Genomic DNA, 16,082 nt, shown 5'->3' on the forward strand with positions numbered 1-16,082 from the left:
ATCACACCTTGTTTAGTCATTTTCTAATTGACGGGCATTCCTATTCTTAGTCACCATAAAAAGAGCTGCTATAAACATTTTTGCATAAATAGGTCCTTTCCCTCTTTTGGAGGATGTCTTTAAGATATAGACCAAGCAGCAATATTATTGGATCAAAAGGTGTCCTCAGTTTTAAAGCCTTGTTGGCATAGTTCCAAAATGTTCTCCAGAATGGTTGAGTTAGTTCACAACTTCACCAACACTATGTAAATATCCCAGTTTTCCCACATCCCCTCAAACATTTATCATGTTCCTTTTCTGTCATATTAGTCAATTTGATAGGTGTTAGGTCGTACTTCTCAGAGTTATTAATTTGTATTTCTCTAATCAAATAGTGATTTAGAGCTTTAAAAAAAATATGACTATAGATAGCTTTCATTTCTTTGACTAAAAAATGGCTGTTGTTATCCTCTGACTATCAATGGGGGAATGACTTATAATCTTATAAATTTGATTCTGTTTCCTATATATTTGAGAAATGACACCTTTATCAGAGATATTTGTTACAACATTTCCCCAGATTTTGTTTCCTTATAATTTTAGTTGCATCAGTTTTATTTGTGCAAAAACTTTTTATTGTTGTTTTTATAATAGCTTTTTTATTTTTCAAAATACATGCAAAGATAGTTTTGAATATTGACACCTTGTGTTCCATATATTTTACTCCCTTCTCTTTCCTCTAGATAGCAAGCAATTGAATATAGGTTAAATATGTGCAATTCTTCTAAACATATTTCTATGTGCAAAAACTTTTTAATTTTATATAATCAGAATTATTGATTTTACATTTTGTAATGCTATCTATATTTTCTTTGGTTCTAAATTCTTCCCTTATCCATAAATCTGGTAGAAAAATTAATCTTACCTAGTACCAAATTATTTTTATAATTACTATTTTACAATATGATTTGAGATCTAGTATGGCTAGACCACCTTCTTTTACATTTTTTTTCATTGATTTCCTTGATATTCTGTTCTTCCAGATGAATTTTGTTATTTTTTTCTACCTCTATAAAATGTTTTTTGATGATTGGTCTGACATTGAATAAATAAATTAATTTAGGTAGAATTGTTTTTATTAACTTGGTTTAGCCTACCCATGAGCAATTAATATTTTTCCAATTGTTTAGATATTATTTTATTTGTGTGAAATGCATTTTATAATTGTGTTCACATAGTTGCTGGATTTGTCTTAGGAGGTAGACTCCCAAGTATTTTATATTTTCTACAATTATTTTCAAGAGAATTTCTCTTGCTGCTGAACTTTGTTAGTTATATATAGAAATGCTGATGATTTGTATCCTGCAACTTTGTATCCTGTAAAATTATTTTGTATCCTGCAACTTTGCTAAATTTGTTAATTATTTCAAGTTTAGTTGATTCTTTGGGATTTTTTAAGTATAACATCATATCATATCATCTGCAAATAATTATAGCATCATTGACTATTCTAATTACTTTAATTTATTTTTCTTCTTTTATTGCTATAACTAACATATCTAGTACAATGTTAAATAATTAAGGTGACAATGAGCATCTTTGCTTCATCCCAATTATTTTTGGAAAGCTTCTAGTTTATCTTCATTATGTTTTTAGGTAGATATTTATCATTTTAAGGAAAGCTTCATTTATTCCTATGCTCTAATGTTTTTTTTAATAGTAAAGGGTACTGTGTTTTCTCAAAAGTTTCTTCTTCCCCTTTTAAGATTATCATATGATTTCTGTTAGTTTTGTTATTAATACGATCAATTATGCTGATAGTTTTCCTAATATTGAATCATTCTTGCAATCCTGTTATAAATTCACTTTGGCCATTGTGTTTTATCCTTGTGATAAATTGTTATAATCTCTTTGCTAACATTTTATTGAAAAATTTTTATTAATATTAGGAAAGTTGGTCTACAGTTTTCTTTCTGTTTTGGCTCTTCTTAACTGGATATTAGCACCATATTTGTGTCCTAAATTTTTTTTTTTCTAGGAGTCCTTCTTTGACTGCAGTTCCAAATATTTTATATATTATTAGGATTAATTGTTCCTTACATATTTGATAGAATTCACTCTGTCCATTGGGATTTTTTTTGTTACAATGTTCATTGATGGCTTGTTCAATTTCTTTTTCTAATACTGGGTGATTTAAGTATTTTATTTCTTCTGTTAATCTGAATAATTTATATTTTATAAATATGTTTCCATTTCATTTAGATTGTCAAAAATTTTGGCATGTAATTGGGGAAAATAACACCAATCAATTGTTTTAATTTCTTCTTCAATGGTGGTGAATAAACTTCTTTCATATTTTTGATGCTAGTAATTTGGTTTTATTCTTTGCTTTTTAAAAATTAAATTAACCAGTGATTTATCATTGAATTTTTCATAAATCCAGCTTTTAATTTTATTTAATAGTTCAATGTTTTTGTTAGTTGCCATTTTGTTAATTTCTCATTTGATTTTCTGGGTTTCTAATTTGGCACTTAATTAGGGATTTCTAATTCATTCTTTGTCTAGTTTTTTTTTTTAGTTGCATGCCCAATTCATTGATCTGCTTTTTCTGTTTTATTGATGTAATCAATTAAATATATATAATTTTCTCCCTGACTATTTTTTTGGCTGCATTCTATAAATTTTGGTTATGTTGTCTCATTGTTGTAATTTTTTAAATGAAATTGTTTGTTGTTTCTATGATTTATTATTTTACCCACTTGCTTTTTAGGATTAGGTTATTTAATTTCTAATTAATGTTAATCTCTCCATTGTTCTTATTGACACCTCAATAAGGTCAAAAATCTATAATTTTTATTGCATTATGATCTGGGAAAGATACTTTTACCCCAAATGATGGTCAGTTTTTGTGAGGTTGCCATGTATTGCTGAGAAAAGATATATTCTGTTCTATTCCTATTCAATTTTCTCCAGAGATCTATTTTATCTAGTTTTTCCAGAATTTTATTCACCTCTTTAACTCTTGTTTTTTTTTTTTGTTTGTTTGTTTGTTTGTTTTTTTGGCTAGATTTATCTAGTTCTGAGAGAGGAGTGTCGATGTTCTCCACCAGTATAGTTTGAACTTTTATTTCTTCCTAGAATTCATTCAACTTTGCCTTCAAAATTTTAAATGCTATATTATTTGCTGCATATATGTTTAGTACAGGTATAATTTCATTGTCCAAGGTTCCTTTCAGCAAGATGGAGTTTCCTTCTTTACCTCTTTTAACTAAATCTATTTTTGCTTTTTATTTGCCTGAAATCATGATTGCTACCCTGCTTTCTTTGTTTAAGCTAAAGAATAATAAATTCTCCAGTTCCTTATCTTTACCCTGTGTTTATCTCTCTGCTTCAAATGTGTTTCTTATAAACAAAATATTGTAGGATTCTGGTTTTTAATCCATTCTAGTATTCACTTTTATTTAATGGGTGAGTTCATCCCATTCACATTTATAGTTATGTATTTCTCTCCAAGCTATTTTTAGCTTGGTTATTGCCTATGTATCTTATATCCCATCCTTTCCCCCTTCCCCTCCTAATAAGCATTTTACTTTTGATCACTACCTTCCCTAACATGACCTCCCTTTTTTCAGTTTCCCCTACTAATTATCATTCCAGTCCCTTTTCATTTCCGTATAGGGTAAGATAGATTTCTATATCCAACTGATTGTGCATATTATTCTCTGTATGAGCCAATTTTGATGAGATTAAGGTTTAATCTTTGCTCACCACCTCCTTTTCCCCCTTCATCATAATAACTCTTTCATTCTCTTTTTTATGTGAAATAATCTATCCATTTAATCCTACCTAATCCCCATCTCCTTCTTCTAGTACAATTTTCTTTCTTTATTTGAGGGGATTGTTTATTTGGTTTTTGATCATCCAATCAAAGTCACTTTATACCCAAGCACTCTTGTCTACAAATACGGCTTCTAATTGCTCTAATACTAATAAAGTTAAGAGTTACAAATATTATGTTGCCATATAGAATGTAAACAGTTTAACCTAATTGTACTTTCTGTGTTTTCTCTTCTTTCTTTTTTCCTTTTTTTATGTTTTCCCTTGAGTCATGTATTTGAAGGTCCAATTTCTTTTTAAATTCAGCTCAGATCTTTTCATTAGAAATGAAAGAAAGTCCTTTATTTTATTGAATATTCATTTCCCCTCCTAAAAGATTATATTCAGTTTTTCTGGTTGAGGTGATTTTTATTGTAATCCTAACTCCTTTGCTAGTATATTGTATACTAAACTCTCCAGTTCTTTAACGTGGACATTTCAAGATCCTCTGTAATTCTGAATGTAATTCCATGATATTTGAATTGTTTCTTTTTGGCTGCTTCTAATACTTTCTACTTGATCTGTGAGGTCTGGAATTTGACTGTGATGTTCCCTTTTATTTTGCATTTTCTTTCAGGCAGTGATCAGTAGGTTCTGTCAGTTTCTATCTTGCTCTCTGATTGTAATATATATATATATATATAGGTTTTCTATGATAAGTCTTTGGAAGATGTTGACAAAGCCTTGGGTTTATTTGTTTGTTTGTTTTATCATGGCTTTCAGGCAATCCAATAATTCTTATATTATCTCTACTGGATCTATTTTCTAAGTCAGTATTTTTTCTTTACCAATAAGAAATTTCATATTTTTTCCTCTCTCTTTTTTTTATATTTTTGATTTTGTTTTAGCTTATCTTTATGCCTCATAAAGTCTTTACTTTTCACTTGTTTTATTCCAATTCTTAAGGAATTACTTCCTTCAGTGAGCTTGTGTGTTCCCTTTTTCTGCCAAAGCTTCTTAAATGATGAATGAGGATCTCATCTGGAGTCACGTAACTGAGTGTCTTTTTGAAATATCAATCAACTATGAAAAACATTGAAGATACTCTATATGCTATAGTATCTAATATTCCACTACGATTTGATTCTTTATGTAAAAATAAACAAGCATATCTATTTCATTAATATAACAATTTGCTTTCATTTTTAATAAATGAAAATATATGTATAACAAAGAATTGTTTTAAAATAGATGTATTTGATTTGTATACTTATTTTATATATACCAGGAGTCATATAAAATTTCTTTTTTTTAATTTTATTTAAAGCTTTTTATTTACAAAACATATGCATGGGTAATTTTTCAACAATGACCCTTGCCAAACCTTCTGTTCCAAATTTTCCCCTCCTTCTCCCTGCCCCCTCCCCTACATGAAAGGTAGTTCCATATATGTCAAATATGTTAAAATATATGTTACATTCAATATATGTATACATATTTATAATTATCTTGCTGTGCAAGAAAAATCAGCTCAAGAAGGGGAAAAAACCTGAGAAAGAAAACAAAATGCAAGCAAACAACAACAGAAATAGTGAAAATGCTATGTTGTGGTCCACACTCAGTTCTCACATCCCTCTCTTTGAGGTCTATATGGCTTTTTTCATCACTGAACAATTGTATCTGGTTTGAATCATCTCATTGTTGAGGAAAGCCACGTCTATCAGAGTTGATCATCATATAATCTTGTTGTTGCTATGTACAATGAAATCATGCTCATTTCACTTAGAATCAGTTCATGTTAAGTCTCTCCAGGCCTTTCTGAAATCATCCTGCTGGTCATTTCTTACAGAACACTATTATTCCATAACATTCTTATACATAATTTATTCAGCCATTCTCCAATTGATGGGTACCCACTCAGTTTCCAGTTTCTTGCCATTCATGTAAAAATTTATTGGGCAAAAAGGCATTGTGAATGAAAAAAAGCTTACGAAGCCCTGGTCTATACTAAACTATAACCATTCTCATGCCTACTCCAGTTCCTCTAGAATTAGTAGGTAGCCTCTTTCTTGGCAAAAGGAAGTGAATAATGCTCACAGCAAAGGAAATATATGTTATGTGTACATTTATATGTGTAAATATACATGCATGTATACATGTACATTATTTGTGTGTGTATATATACACACACTTATAGATGAAAAAGCATATCATTAATTCACTAAAAGAAGAAAAAAAAAAGAAAAATGAGAAGGATTGAAAGAGGAGGGACTATCTTTTGCCTGAATTCTTATCTAATCTTAAACTTCTAGGTGGGTGTTGCCTGGGAAAAATTTTAGCTTAAAAAGGTCACCATCTTCCATGTACCTGGGGCCATTGTCAATCATCCTAACATGTTTTGCCACTGGACCCCAGTGACTCTGAAGGAAAGGGTGAGGCTGATAACTCTGCACAACTCTAATTTAAATCCAACTTACTTTCAAGTCAATATATTACCATCTTTGATATCATTTGTATTCTTTAAGAATGAGTAGTGAACAACAATAATAGCAGCTTGAGAGCAAGAGATGAAATGGGGTAATATTGGGAATTAACAGGGTAAGAATTATGGGGGAACAAGAGATTGGAGATGAAAGAAGATAAAACAATGTTGGGACTAGCTGAACAATGAGTTAAAATGAGTAGGAAGGAAAATGAAACCAGAATAGAGGTAATGGACTAAAGAAAAATATAGGCAGCAAGGGAATAAATGTCATTAGAAAGAAAGAGATGAAGAGCTAGAGTGAAGGACTGCAGAAGGAAAAATGAATAGAGATGAGAATGTTAGAGTCCAAGATCAAGGACCTGGCTTCTTTATTTTCATTATCTCTATATTTACATTTATACAGTCCCAGGATTAAGAGCCATACATAATGCATATTATCTCATCTAAGAAAATGATACCTTCCAGTACCGGGCAACAATACCTGAGAGCTGAGGCAAGAGACTTAGCTAGGATTGAAATAACCTAATTGAGAATTACTACGAACTCTCATATTATAATAAATGATATAAAGAATATGACAGTAATCTTACTCAATCTTCACTTAATGGCTGTTGACTTCACTTTTTTTTGATTTATAAGCCCCTACATGCCATGAGTTTCATTTTCTCTATAGTCTTTAAAACACTCGAAGTACTTAGATCCCAGTCCCAATGGATGTTAGTCTCTAGGCTATTCTATTGCATAAGCTATTTCATGGAAATAAGTAGGAAATTTCTTGGAACTCATTAGTTCTTTAGAATAAATAAGTTTTGCTTTTTTTAAACTCCAACTTTTAGCCCAGTATCTGATACATAAAATATGCTTAATAATTGTCTAATTGTTGGTTGATGTATAGTTTAAATTATTGCTTTAATTCATTAAGTTGTACCCAAGTATTTTGAAGGAGTTACAGCAACCTCCAAAGGGACTTAATATATACACACTGCTTGTAAGAATCACAAAGATGGAAGAGATATTGAAACCTTATGAAACAGATACTATCTGCTTTTACCTGTGGGCAGAAACAAACCGAAATTATCCCCAAATTATGCACAAAAGAAGCACATAGACACTTATTGAATGAATGAATGAATGTGATTTCCTTTGTTCATTGATTACATTACTTGTGAATCCCCTTTTTCAATATCTTTAATATTTGAATTTTAATACTACAAAATTCAAAAGAATTTTGATTTCATTGATGTGGGAGTTTCATTCACCATTAGACATCACAAGCTCTCTCTGATTTAGGTGATAGTCTTAGTGGAGATGGGCTAATAAATGTTTACTGTCTCTCTGGAGTGGGAAGGGAAAGGTATATATACTCACTTAATATTTATTATTAGCAGTTTCTCTATTGCTTTCTTATACATCTAGGTAATTAATAAAACAATAAATCAAGCCCTGATTTGTAGGTAGGGTTTTTAATTCATTTCTGAGATGTTAAGGCTCTTAGTGAAAATTAAACAGTAGACTTTCAGTAAGAATCAGCTCTGACACAGCCTTCATCTTAGTAGAGAGGATCATAGAACCTAGAGTCTAAAGGGAAGATATTTAATCTGACTCTCATCTTTCTATACAGATGTTAAGAAGGAGTATAATATATTGGGTAAAAAACTGTCTTTGGTGACAGAGGCTCTGGATTCAGACCATGCTTCCTTAACATCAGTGTGCTTCAGTTTTCTTAACTGTAAAATAAGGAGGGTGGGACTCTATATAATAGTCTCTGAGTTCCATTCAAACTACAATGAGAAAAGAATTAAATTTGGAGCACTTGAATTTGGAGCCATAGGACCCGAGTTCAAATCAGGATTTGCTGTTTATATATAGCCTGTCTAACTTTGGCCAACTTCTCTGATCCTCGGTTGTCCTCTTCTGCAAAAATGAAGGGATTGAACTGGATGACATCTATGATTCCTTCTGTCTCCCAAATTATGAGTTTATGTTGAATTTCTATAGCCAAAAAAAATAATCATTGAAATCAACTTTGAAATGTATCCTTAGATTCTAGTTTGTCACTTTGAACCTTTCCAGTTTGGTAGAACCTATCCAAGAATACTCTTTTGGAATAGTCATTGGACATTTCAGGTCCCCTCTATACAACAATGGGGTATCAGAGGACTCTAGTTGAGGATTCTAATACTTAAAAAGACATGAATTTCTCTCCACTAAGAATGGGAATGGACACAAAACAGTTTATGATACAAAAAAACCATCCTAGCTTTCTCAAGCTATCTTTCTGCCCTTAGCTAGGCTTTGTCTTGCATAATAGTCAGTTTATTTTCAACATTTTGTGCTTGAACCCTTTCCCAACTTGATTGGACCAACCAGAGTTTGTTCTCTGCTGGCATAGTCTTCAAGAATTCAGTCACCTCTGCTCCAAGATAAGGCATCAGAGTCGAACTTGAGTAGAGGTCAACAATCCTCAGTGTGCGGAAATTCCTCCTTAAGGAGCCATTTCAGCCTGTTTCCTCTAGTTCTACCCTCAGTGAAGATTAAATACAGCTGGTAATACTCCTCTTGGTTATATCTTTCATAAGCTTTATGATTTTACTAAATCATCTCAGAGTTTTTCCATCTCTCCCCTTTTCTTTGAATCTTTGAGGACAAGGTAGACCTTTTCTTACCTGATGCCATCTTGTCTTCTCCAGCAGATTCAATCTTCCTTCTATTCTTCAAATCCTGGCCAACTACTTTTTTCTCCCCTGCTGCCTTCAAATATTCCCATGTATGATAGAATCAGCATTTATTTTTACTAGGAATGCTCTCCCCCCTCATTTCCATCTTCTGGCTTTTTTCAATTTCAGCTAAAATTCCCACTTCAATAAAAAGCCTTTCCTAATTCCCCTTAATACTACTGTTTTCTCTATGGTTGATTATTTGCAACTTCTCCTCTTTATAACTTTTTTGGTAAATAGTTTGCATGTTTCTCCCCTATTAGACTGCAAGTTCCTTGAGAACTGTTCTCCCTTTCTTTGCATCTTCAGTACTTACTATTAAGCACTTAAGTGCTTAATAAATGCTTGTTTAAATGTAGTGATGCAAGGCAATTCAGAAGACATGGGATGAAAAATGCCATCTTCATCCAGAGAGAAAATTTTAGAGACTGAATCTGGATTGAATTATATAGTATTTTCACCTTCTTGGTTTGTTTTTGTTTGCTTTTACTTTCTCATTTTTCCCCTTTTGGTCTGCTTTTTTTTTTGTACAACATGATAAATATGGAAATATGTTTTAAAAGATTGCACATGTTTAACGTATATCAGATTTCTTGCTATCTTGGGGAAGGTGAGGATTAAGGGAAAGAGATAAAAAAATTTGGAACACAAAGTCTTACAAAAATAAATTTTGAAAACTATCTTTATATGTATTTGGAAAAATAAAAAAAATCTATTGAGAAAAATATCAAACTTGTTGACTTAATCTTGCCATGTCATAAGATGATTTCACTTTAAGGGATTAAGGAAACTGTATTCAATATTTGGTTGCATGAGAGGACTAGAGAAAGGGTGTGCTCAAATCAGCTTGAAAATAGTCCCCAGGGAATTGTTAAATTTTCAGTATGAGAGAATTTACACCTTGGAAATGGCAAATACCATAAATCATGGGTTTAATAAGTAATAATAACAATAATTAACAATTATATAGCACTTATTATATACCAGATACTGGCTCAGTGTTTTACAATGATCTCTTTGATCCTCAGAATATCCATTGGAAGCAGATGCGATTGTCTTAATTTTACTAATGAATAAATTGAGACACTTTTAGAGATTTTGCCCAGAATCACACAGCTAGCATTGGAAAAATATTGATAATGCAGAGTCAAAATTTCAAATATGTCATAGACAATCTTTTTTTCTCTTGAATAACTAATGGTTAAATATTTATAAGCACATCCATGATTAAGGGCAGAACTCCAACCTATTTGAGGATACATTTTTCTTCTTCTTCTTTTTTTTTTTTTTTTTTTTTTTTTTTTGCAAGGCAATTGGGATTAAGTGGCTTGCTCAAAGTCACACAGCTAGTAAGTATTAAGTGGCTGAGGTCAAATTTTAACTCGGGTCGTCCTGACTTTAGAACTGATGCCCATCCACTGCACCATTTAGCTACCCCAGAGATACATTTTTAAAGTCTGACAAAGTTTCTAAATGTCTTTTTGACTCAGTGCTACTATTCTGGGAAAGCCAAAGATAGTGGAGTAGTTTGATTTTTAGTAATTATAGCTTTTTAATCCTTTGTTATTCATAAAGTGATTTTTAAAATTAAATTTCAACCACAAATTATTCATTACGCTCCAGTCTTGAGCATGAATTTAGATTGGCCAAAGTTATACCTGGTATATAAGGATAAATATCCACATCCTAAAAAAAAAATGCCTTAAATAGATCCTATCATTTCCTCAATTCTCACCCTATATTTTTCTTCCATTCTTCAAACAAATTCCTAATGGTAAAACCTTGTTATCTTTGTTGAGTCCACTTGGACTTACATTTCCTATCATTGCTATCATTCAACAGAAACTGCTGTTTTAAGTCATCAGTTCTTTAATTTGTCAAATCTATTGCCTTTTCTCAAGTCATCTTTCTTGACATCTCTGTAGCCATTAACCCTATTCATTACCATCTCCACCTGGGTACTCCCTCTCTTTTGGATTTTAATGAAATCATCCCCTCCAAGGTCTCCTACAACTTGTCTGATCACTTCACTCTAATCCCCTTGAAAGTTTGGAAATATTTCATTTATCCTTTTTTAGTTCTAGATACAGAGGATTCCCTAGAGCTTGATCCATGAGGTTTGTGGAGTCCAGGATTCCACATTGGAACATGAAACAGGAAAGCTCTTAGAAGCCAGATTCCATGGATACAAGTTTGAGGGGGCTTTTGACTTCATATATAGGAATGTATTAAGCTATAAACCTAATCCTCTTCCCTTCTTCAGAGATAAAGGGAGGAATCATGTTTGGCCATGAGATCTTGGAGCGAACTGTTTATATGTTACTATATCCTTGAAGGAAATGTTCCTTTATAAAAACTAATCTTACTGTTAAGTAATCAAATGAAACTGGGGTGCTTGAATCCCTTAAATTTAGAATAATATATTGGATGAGTTCTAGAGCCAATGACAAAGAGGAGAGAGTCCCTAACCCTCTAAAGTTATTAAAGAACTTTAGAGGAGGTATGAAATATAACACACCTCATCCTCAGGCAAAGAAGACCACAGAATCAATTTTAATTTTTTTTATGTTTATGTTTATGTTTGTATCAAGATGTTCCCTGCTCATTAAACTCACTGCCAAAGGGATAGAAGTGAAAATAAAAACGAACATATATTTTTACTTCTTACTAGTCCAGAATAGAGGCTAATTAGGTGTTGCTTGGCTAAAGCTATAGGATGTGACAACTTACACTTTTCTTTACCTGTCATTATGGTTTGTATGGTGAGTTCATTGCTTTACTATTGCCTGACTCTTCAATAAAAAAATTACGCTTCCTAATTCTCTTATTCATTGGCCTTTCACCACCCCCATTTTGAATTTCTGGGAAAATTTCTACTTGTATTTTGCTAACTATGGAAATGTATTTGATTCAAAATTTCAGAGTTTTTACCAGCAAGAAAGTAAGAAGAAAAATACAAATGTGAATTAGGCATAGCAAAAGCAGATTATTCCAACATAAAAAAGGGAATGATGAAATCACAGAATGATTTAGAACAGAATCCAGGAACTTAGCACTGCTAGTACTATCAGTTGGAAGGCTAATGTTAAAGGCTAGTTAGGACATACATACTTTTGCAAGACTGCTAATTAGCCAGTTCACCTTTCACTTCCATGGAGTATAGCTCAAAAAAAAAAGTATCTTCTAATAGTTCAAAGCTTTCTGTATCACAAGGTCAGTTGCAACTGTAGCTGCTCTAGTATATGCCATATTTGTGGCCAATAGTAGAAGATCTCCCAAAACCTTTTGATATTCATGAACATCATATTACAGAAAAACACAAAAGAAAAGGGTAAGCAGTAAAAGTCCTCCAACAAAAACTCAACTAGTAAAGCCCATATGCCACGTGGATAACAGAAGGAGCTGAATGATGCAATCAGGGGATATCTGCACATGTTCTGAAGGGGTTTGTAGGTTATCCATACACTTAACTGAAATGTTAACTAAGCATTACATATTGAGGACAGGGTGGAGTGAAGAATGGTGGGAAGGAAGGATCACCACAAATAGTGCTACTCAGGCAACTCTAGTACTAGAAGGCTTAGTAACAGGCTGGTGTGACACTATTGGCCAAAATGAGAATGAAGGATTATCTAATTTCTCTTATAGGAACAAGCGCAAATTTTTAAAAAATTGTATTTAACTGAAATTATTGTCAGAGGATACATCAATTCACTGAGCTAAGCAACCTCGCCGCATGGTCGCACTTCATGTTTCATTAAATTACAAAATGTAACAGAATATGACTGATGCAATGAGACTTAATGTGTTAGCTTGGGACATGTTAATAGATGAAGATCTTTGGCAAACATAATTTAGTGCTGCAATGTTTAATCTTTCCTTCCAACCTTTGCCTCTCCCACACAGACTCAATGGGTTTCTTTACCTCCATTTTATATCTTGTGTTTTTTGTTTTATTTTGCTTCATATTTAACAAGGTCTCTAATAAAACCTACAAGATTGCAAACTCCTTGAGAGCAAGAATCCTTGTTCTCACCTTAATGACACCATTATCCTATACAGGATCTCTTGCACAGAATAGGGGCTTAATCAATCTCTAGAAATGAATTTCTTGATTTGTCAACAGCATTGGAATTTGTCCTAAAACCTATTTGTGATGGAAAGACCAGGTAACTGAATATTCTTCCTCCACATTTAACTTTTTTCTCTGTCATTCATCTCATTTATACAACAGGTATCTGTTGACACAATTTTTAACCTTCACCTACTTATAATCTAGGACAACTTGGAGTATATGAACTTCTTTTTAACTGACAAACTGAATGTAAAATATTTTCTTTCATTTTCTTGCTCCTACAATATGGTTACTGCATTATTTCTTAAAGATAATAGGTATTATATTTTTGTCTTCTCAATGACTGGGGACAGGATAGAGGGAGGGAAGAAGGGAGGGAGAGAGAAAGAGAGGGAGGGAAGGAGAGAAAGAGAGAGAGGGAGGAAGAGAGAGAGAGAGAGGGAGAGGGAGAGGGAAAGGGAGAGAATTTAGAACTGAAAATACATATTAAAAAAATTTTAAAACTCTATCTTAATATAATAAGTTTCCTTTGCAATCCTGTATCTTTTATTTGATTCATTTGAAAACATTATTCTGAAAAGGGATTCATAGGCTTTTATACTCTGACATGCATTTTAGATCTATGATACACAATAGGTTAAGAAATCCTGGTCTGATATTTAGCATGTGTATAGGACTGCTTACCATCTGGGGGAGGACATAGAGGGAGGGAGGGAGGGGAAAAGTCGGAACAGAAGTGAGTGCAAGAGATGATGTTGTAAAAAATTACCCAGGCAAGTGTTCTGTCAATAAAAAGTTATGATTATTTTTAAAAAGAAAACAAAATGGGGAAAAAAAGAAAGAAATCCTGGTCTAGGGGGGTGAGGGCAGAATTGTAAAGGGAGGTGGCCATAGCAAATTGGCTGCCTGCCGAAATAGTCCTACTCTTTACCACTTCCAAGAATGTTTTTCATCCTATTCGTTTACCAAACTTTTAATTTGATTCTGAATTTCTTACTAGAGATTTTTATTCTCAAATATGGTAGAGCTCAATCTCTGGAATCCAGGTGTTCAGGCCAATTTTTCATCATGTGTTCTTAATCATTCATAGCATTCCCTAAGGATCTGTTATGTTCCCAGGTTAACTTCTAATTTAATCTTGTCTTTCTTCAAAAAGTGCTCCTGTGAAATTTTCCTCTCTAGTTTTCCTTCATAAATCCAATGTGACTTATCTAGTCTGTACAAGGGGAAAATGGATATATCCCACTGTTTGGAACATTTAGTGTGAAATTTCTTTTTCAGTGAAAGAATTTGTTTAAAGTCCAGTGCCTTGAGAGAAAAGTAACACAAATCCCTGAAAAGTCTAAAAATGCTTACAAAGGCAAAGAGAATGAAAGGCAAAGTGGTTGTATATCCTTTAAAATGACTTCCATTTATGGAAGAGACAGATGGACGATCTGTACCAGAAACAAGGTCCTGACCTTAGAATTGTGGTATCACTGTATTTTAATATCTTGTCCCACTGATGTTCCAAGGTTTACACATTCAGGAAACACATTGGGCAAGATTTTTCCTGTTATCCTTTTTTCTTAACTATGAACTATGGTCTTACTCTTGTATTCTTCTGGAGGCTACTTTTATCAATTATTTCTCATCCAATCAGCAAGTATGTTTTGTGCTTCTCTTAGGTATCTAGCACTGCTAGTTTTTAAAAGAATATAAAGGGACAGCAGGATGGGGTCCACGACCTCGAGGAGAGAGAAGACTAGCTTGCATGTAGCAATTAGTGAATAACTCACTGCTGAAGAAGCTAAATTGTATAGTATAGATGTGAGGGCAAGAGAAGTTCAAAAAAGCGAGTGAGGCAGTAAGGAAGGGTTTGTGGAAGAGTTATGGCAGAGGTGAAATCTAACCTCTTCTTTTTCCCTTCTTGCTCATTCCAAGAGAGACAATGCTAATTTTTCACACTTAAAAAAAAAAGCAAACAAAAACAAACAAACAAACAAAAAAACAAAAACAAAAAACTTTTAGTTCACATACACTTAAAAAAAAAAAGGTAACACCTAAAACTAGTTTTCTGAGTTTTTCTTCCATATCTATGTCATTGTTGTGTGTGTTTAATTTATGTCTTCCGTCTTTTCTTTCTTTAAAAAATAATAGATATGCTCTTTGGTGAAGGTACCCTAGCTTCAGCAGCGTCCCTGCTTCTCCTCCTGACTCACTCACTCCCTTGTTTGCTCTCACGGAGGAATAAATAAGTCCGTCAGAAAGCCATTCAACTGCCAAGGCATTCAAAGACACCAGCAAGACAAGTTTGGAGCCTAAATGGCCATTCATGTGAGCCACATCGCCCTTACCAGCCGCCATGTGAAATCACTTGAGAAAATGTGTTGCTGATTAAACTTGAAAAAGAACTTGAAAAGAACTTGAAAGTGAAGGGACCTGTTCCAATGCCCACTAAGACACTTAGAATCACAACTAGAAAAACTTCCTGCACTGAAAGTTCAAAGATTTGGGATCGGTTCTAGATGAGAATCTACAAATGCCTATTGATTTGCCCAGTCCTTCTGAGATCATTGAACAGATCATTTCTATCGACATTAAACCAGGTGTACATGTGGAAGTCACTGTTGCAGATGCCTAATAAGTCATCTCTTTTAATAAATTGATTCCAACTATTAAATTAAAAACATTTTTAAAACATTACTCATTATACTATTTTCTTCTCTCCAAACTTGGAATTGAATCTATCCTTGTTTTAAAAAAAAGTCTAAAACTACTGAGACTGTGAGTATATATGAAAATATATGTGACATTCTGCCCCATAATCCACCCCACCCTCTATCTTGATGGTAGGAGAAGAAACACTTCTATGACTGACACTCCCAAAACTATCCATCTTTTTTGTTTTCAATGTTGATAATGTTTCTGGTAAACTTACAAGAAAAAGGATTTCTTAAAAACTTTTAATTGTAATCTTTCTTTCCCCAGTTCACTCATTTAATCAATATGCTATTACTATAGCACATAT

At 32.8% G+C, this 16,082-nt stretch overlaps 1 pseudogene; it reads left to right on the forward strand.

Annotated features, from left to right (window-relative positions):
• The window catches only part of LOC100934160, a 57,497-nt pseudogene extending 41,785 nt beyond the window's left edge, over window positions 1-15,712 (forward strand).
• The last annotated feature ends 370 nt before the right edge of the window (window positions 15,713-16,082 follow it).

The sequence above is a fragment of the Sarcophilus harrisii genome, chromosome 1 (genome assembly GCF_902635505.1).
Source record: "Sarcophilus harrisii chromosome 1, mSarHar1.11, whole genome shotgun sequence".
Taxonomy (NCBI): domain Eukaryota; kingdom Metazoa; phylum Chordata; class Mammalia; order Dasyuromorphia; family Dasyuridae; genus Sarcophilus; species Sarcophilus harrisii.